Source organism: Saccopteryx leptura, chromosome 9 (genome assembly GCF_036850995.1).
Source record: "Saccopteryx leptura isolate mSacLep1 chromosome 9, mSacLep1_pri_phased_curated, whole genome shotgun sequence".
NCBI classification, from domain to species: Eukaryota; Metazoa; Chordata; class Mammalia; order Chiroptera; family Emballonuridae; genus Saccopteryx; species Saccopteryx leptura.
The window spans coordinates 12831026-12838041 of NC_089511.1; positions in this window are offsets into that span (position 1 = coordinate 12831026).

Below are 7016 nucleotides of genomic sequence, written 5' to 3' on the forward strand. Positions count from 1 at the left end.
TAAAGTGACCCCTTGCTCAAGCTGGCAACCTTGGGCTCAAGCTGGTGAGCCTTGCTTGAACCAGATAAGCCCGCATTCAAGCTGGTGACCTCAGAGTCTTGAACCTGGGTCCTCGGCATCCCAGTCCGACACTCTATCCACTATGCCGCCGCCTGGTCAGGTGAGAGAGAAAGGTTTTGATGCTGATAACGAATTGCCATGCACTTATTGACTTAGCACACATTCATTATCTCAGTTTCTGTGGATTGCGGGTCTGAAAGAAGCAAAGTTGAGTTATCTGCTTAAGACCTCCATGGTTTGCAGTCGAGGTTGCAGCTGCACTGTCTTCTCCTGTGGAAACCTGAACTGGGAAGACTCCATTTCCAAGGTCATTCAGGGGGTTGGCAGAAGTTCTGTCCTTTGCAGTCGTAGCACTGAAAGTTCAAGTTCCTTCTGGTTGTTCATAGAGGTCATCTTCAGCTCCTGCAGCTATCTGTGATTTCTAGATGCTGTCCCAAGTTCCTGGTCCCATGTGCTTTTCCTACATGGACACTGATTTATTTCATCACACCAGCAGAGAGCCTCTAGAAAGCAATTTGTTAGCAAAATGGAGTAATTTTACTAGATAGCCGAATGGTGGAAGTGAAGGAGTGTGTCTTTCCCACATTCTGTAGATTAGGTGAAAATCACAGTTCTCTCTCCTACTCAAGAGTAGAGGATCACAGAGGTATGACCGCCAGGAGGCAGGAGTCCCCAGGACCCCACAAGAATCTAGAGAACATCCGGAAGACCCTACATGAAAACCAGTGCCTCCTATCAGACTCTGTGGGACATGGAACTTAAGTGAGAAAAAAGTTTTATTGCATAAAACTGGAGATTGGAGCCTGACCAGGTGGTGGTGCAGTGGATAGAGCATCGGACTGGAATGCGGAGGACCCAGGTTTGAGACCCCGAGGTCGCCCGCTTGAGTGTGGGCTCATCTGGTTTGAGCAAAGCTCACCAGCTTGGACCCAAGGTCGCTGGCTCCAGCAAGGGGTTACTCGGTCTGCTGAAGTCCCACAGTCAAGGCACATATGAGAAAACAATCAATGAACAACTAAAGTGTTGCAATGAAACACTGATGATTGATGCTTCTCATCTCTCTCCATTCCCATCTGTCTGTCCCTATCTATCCCTCTCTCTGACTCTCTGTCTCTGAAAAAAAAAAATAAATAAATAAAATAAAAAATAAAACTGGAGATTGGAATGGGAGGGTGTTTGTTACAGAAGCAAAACCTTGTTTATCCTGACTGAAAAGGTGGTATTAATGCAAAGTCTATGATTCTTAAAAAGGAAGTATGGCAGCTTAAAAGGGGGAGCAAAATTAATGAATAAATTGACAACTCGCTATGCAGGCAGGTAGGTGGGCATATGTAATCACACTTGATATATGTTTGTTCAATTAATCAGAAAATAATTGCTTTACTCACATCTACAATGACGATCCGGAACAAGACCGAGTACTTGCGCATTGAGCAAAATACAGATGCTGGAGATAAATAAATGGACCTAGTTTTCAAATTCAGTTTGACTTTTTCTTTTTCTCCAAACTTCATTTCTTTATCTGTGTAATGAGGATATTATCTACTTAAAAGTTCTATTTTGAGAAAAGAATGTATTGACATGCCTAGGGCAGCTAGTATTCTGTCTGAAAACTATTAGTTAATAAAAGGTAGCTAGTTAGCTCTACTGACTACCGTAGTCAACTTGTTTACTATAGCATAAATAGCAGACAAAATTTTGTAGCAAAAATTATGTTCTGTTTTTGGAGGATTATCCCAATTGTAATTTAAATAAATCGATAATTATTTATTTAATAATCTGTATTTTGTCATTGCAAAGATAAGGGAAAAAAATTATCCCTGATTAGTAGAAGCTTGCATTTTCAATAAGGAGAATTGGATATAAATAAGAGAGATTTCACAGACTGTTTAGTCTATTAATGGCATATGGTAATCTTCAATTCTTTTATAACGGAAACAAATAAATTTGACAGTAAAAACGACATTCCTAGTTCATGGCCAAACTAAGCACATTATACAAAACACTTTAAGATTAAAAAACAGATTTTTCTGTTGCATTTCCACATTGTTTCTTCCTCCTTTTTTTCTTTCTTTCTTTCTCTCTCCCTTCCTTCTTTGCCCTCCTGTCTTCTTTTCTTCCTTTTTCCCCCTCTATCTTTTTCTTCCTTCTCTCATTCTGCAAAGATGTAGAAGGAAAGACTGTATGTTTTCTGGCCTCTTTCAGCTTACATTGCCTGGGAAGGTGAAGGCTGTTGCTGAGAAAGACAGAAAATAAACGGGCAAATAACATATCCTATCTCAAGTGGCAAGAAATGCATATATTAATACAAATGAAACAGGGTCAGGGAGAAAGAGTGGTGGCAGAACCCAAAATGAAATAGTAATTGCTAAGTATTAAATTTTTTTCCAAAAATAGCAAGATACCGTAACTAGAACAAAATGAGGAAGTGGGAGAGTGTCAGAATTAGAGAACTCGGGAATGAATGATGAGTTCAATTACAACATCCGGAATAATCCTGATGCCACTGCCGTCGGTGATTCTGATCGGAGCCTCATGGACTCTCTCCAGGGCTTCTAGCAGGATGCTCCATGCTGGCTGGACCGCTGGAGCACTGTGGTTAAGGAAATTCTTCACTGTTCCTGGTCATGGTCAAGCCCAGTAGAAGAGGAGTGTCACTAAGGTCATGGTGAGATTGACAGATACTTCCTGTCAAATCTATTGATATGACATTGGATGACATTCCTACACATGCTCTGGTCCTCACTCTGAATGAGAACATCAGCCTAAACTTTGCACATAGAGCAAAAAAATAATCACTGAAGTGTCTCGATCCATTCCACACTTCTTCTCAAGTCATGTGAATAGTTTCTATCATGACCCTATTTGAAGTCACTGTCTTGACTCACTTGAAACACTGCCACACCCCTCTGACAATGTGATCATATTTGTGTTTGCAGAATTTTAGATTACTTTAAAATCTTTTTTATGGCTTTTCATTTTCCATCTGTAGAGAGGATCAGAAATTAGGGATCTGACCATGGAAGGGCTTTGATATGAATATGCCCGTCCCCAAATCTACGGCAGTCCTCATCATGGTTATCTCACACTTCGATTGTGCTGAATTCCTTCAGTTCTCAGTCCTGCCTTTCCTTCTGGGTGGAGAGACCAGCATATGTACTTCTGTCCTTAAATCCTACAGATATCCTCATTTTTCTTGAAATTCCCCATAATACCTTCTTTACCTCACCAACACCTAAATTTCATGTCTGTCCTCAAATTTCTTCTGCTATCATGCATTTTATGATGCATTGTAATTGCTTATTATTATTATTATTATTATTATTATTATTATTTGGGCTTTATTGTTTTCCCCACTAGACTGGAAACTCATTGTACACAGTGACCTGATGATGTTCAGAGGCTAAGATAAGTCTTGGCATCTAAATCACTCAAGAAATATTATAGAAGTAATGTAAGTGATTAATGGTGGATTCAAACGTCAGTTAGATCACTGAATTGACAGGCTATTTGGGTTTACTGACTTTTATTTTATTTTATTTGCTCTGATGTCTGTTGAAGAGAAAATGGCATGAGATTCTAACAAACAGTGTGTATGGCTGAATTTTGATTTCCTCTGTGGCTTTGGATCAAAGAGCTCAGGAGAGAATCATGGTTCCATACAACGCAAATGAATACTACAAATGAGCTTCGTCTCCTGATAATATGCTCACGCCTTGTTATGCTATCAGGAATATTACTACAGCCTTTTCTTGTTTGCTTGTTTCAACATATCACCACAGTTTTCTGTTGAAGAAAAACTTCAGGGTATTTAGCTAATAGTGCATAGCCCTGTGACAGCATTTCTCGGTTGAAGCTAAATTTTAAATTGAGTATGAAGAAAGACTACCATTGAGAAGAATTTTTCTGTTTAGAAAAAAAAGAAAAGAAAAAACAAAGACCTTGCCACATTATTATATGAAGAAGTTAAACATAGGATTTTGGCAAATAATTTGGAAAAGCCCAATTTTGGAGATTTTCCAGAGAGAATTTAATTATGCTTCAACCATATTTTCAAAGAAAATATCTCCTTTAGATACATAACTTCCGAGGCATAAGCAGGTTGTATTAAATAAAGGCCAGTACAACATTATCCTGTGAAAATGACAGTGTGGTGTATATAACTGTTCAGGTTTAATCTGTTTGATAGATTATTTATCTGTGTGGTTCCCAGATAAGTTCAACTCAGAATATTAATACTAAAATAATATGTTAACAGCTGCCAAAACAAAGAACAAGTTTCTCTCGCTGTCTGAACGTAGAATGGTCCTAGGACACCTTTCCTATGCTGAAATGACATAAAGCAAAGAAGTAATTAACAAGAATGTATAATATATGAGAAAAAAGTTTTGAGCATTTCCAGACCCCCAAATAGCTTATCCAGTCATACTAAATAGCATATAAAATCTAAAATAACACTAACATACAGTAAAAATAGAAATCATCTGATAAGTACACACCATGCCTTGTACACCCATCAATCCACTCAAGCTGTAGATTTTCCTTTTTTTTTTTTTTTTTTTAATCCATTTCTGGATGCTGACTTCAAGAGACCCACTTTGCTCCTAGCAGAACCAGTAGTAACTTTGGCAAGCTTTCAGAATTCCTTCTTACTGTGTGTAAACGGTAGGAATGGTGAATGCAGGTAAGTTCAATGCTCGTAAGAGGTCTTTACTTCACTCACCACGATGGAGATGCTCAGTTACACTCAGTTTTATGCTAAGCGTAACACCCTTATGAGCTTCTGTAGGCTTTTCTGAGAACTTAGAACAGTGCTTTTCAACCACAAGACCACTGACTGGTCCACCAAACATTTCATGCTGGTCTGCAAAATACTTAACCGCTCTGATGTCCTACAACAATCAGAGACCCAAGGATCTTAGTCAAATTTGCTTATCCTCAGGGTGATTTCTGCCTTAGAGGTCTCTGAAATAATTCTCCTATTTTCACCAGCACACAAGCGTGCAAAGGTTGAAAACCAGTGCTTTAGGACACTTGTTGCTAATGAATCCACAGAGTAAGTCAAGATAAAGCACAGTTGCTCTGGACACTGCTCAAAGCTATGGCAGCCTGATGCTGAGTGTGGCTTCCAGGGAAGGGGCGGCGGCCTGATGCTGAGTGTGGCTTCCAGGGAAGGGGCGGCGGCCTGATGCTGAGTGTGGCTTCCAGAGAAGGGGCATGGTGGGATGACTTGCTGCTTGGGGTGCCGCTGCCTCTAGAGTGGCTTCTGCAAAGCAAACGCTGAACACGATTTTCATTTCTTGCCTCTTTTTTTATTCAAAAGTGAAAATTCTTCTAGGATTTCCTTCCATTAGAGAAAATTGGTAGTTTTTTTGTTATTGTTTTATAGTTTTCTGGGTTTTGTTTTGTTTTTATTTTTGTGTGTGTGTGTGTGTGTGTGAGGAGAGACAGACAGGAAGGGAGAGAGATGAGAAGTATCATCAACTTGTAGTTGTGTCACTTTAGTTGTTCATTGATTGCTTCTCATATGTGCCATGACCAGGGGGGCTCCAGCAGAGCCAGTGACCCCTTTCTCAAGCCAGTGACCTTGGGCTCAAGCCAGTGAGTTTGGGCTCAAGCCAACAACCTTTGGGCTCAAGCCAGTGACCATGGGGTCATGTTGATAATCTCATGCTCAAGGTGGCACCCTGTGCTTATGCCGGATGAGCCCGCACTCAAGTCAGCCAGTTTGGAGTTTCAAATCTGGGTCCTCAGCATCCCAGGTCAAAGCTCAGTACAGGTACACTGCACCACCCCCTGTCAGGCAAATAGGTAGTATTAATGTAGATCTTCCATAAAATCAAAAGGGCTAGAAAGTGAACTTTTGAAAACCAGGGGATACCTGTATGCAGAAGTCTATGCTTTGTACTTTACAGTTACCTTACACATATAATTCTCTTAACACATTTTAAATGATGTAAGTTGATTCTGATCCTGCCTTCTAATTCCCTTGCCACTCAAAGAAAGGTCAGAAACTTGAACTAATTTCAGTTTGCAGAGTGGCCTGCTCTGGCTCGTGCTTTTCCTCACAGTGCCCCCGTTTGCATCCTCTTTGCAGCCCTAAGCTCTCCACGTCCCCTGAGTGTTTACATTAGGGTTCCACGTTCTTGTCAGGACTTACTGAGGGAAAGGTCGGCCTTCACTAATGTTGCTCCAAATACCGCTTACCTTTCATCTGGCAACCATGCTGTTCCCAAGAGAGCGTTGCCTTCCCTTACCGTGTAGTTCTACAATGGCGGCTGCTCATTCCATTTTTGCAGGGACAGGTGTTTGTCCCCTATGCACAGCTCTTGAGTTTCCACCCTCCTGTATGTTGAATGTTCTTTGCTTTTCTATTTTCTAGTCCAATGCCAGAGACAGTTGAAGTCTTTTCTTTTGATCATGCACACCCCCTTCCTGGTTGAATATTTCATCTTAAACTTTGGGGCAGAAATATAGCAATGATACCACTTCCTGTGTGACACCAGGCCGTTTCCTGCGTATTCATACCATTCGCAGGGTGATATCGTGATGCGTTTCCCAACTACGGGACTATGACAGCTCACAAGAATTTCTTCTAATCATATTATGCCCAACACTGTGTGAACTGCCCTTCTCTAGCTTTTGTTAAGAGAGCTGTTAGGCGTATCATACACATAGCCAATTAAATTTTTTTTTAGAAAAGGTTAAACTAAATCTGTGCATAAGCTGAACTACCTACTTTAAAATTATTGGATGTAATTTATTTACAAGGCATCAGATCTCCAAAGTAAATGCCACCTTGACTTTAAAAGCATTTAAAAAAAAAAGTGGTATTTTTCTTTAATGTTAGGCGCACTTTTAATTTCTGACGCAAGTTTGTCATTCTTGTTCTCATTTTGATTTTTTCTAACATTATCTAAAACTTCTAAAATATATCAGGAAAAGAAGTAATAAAT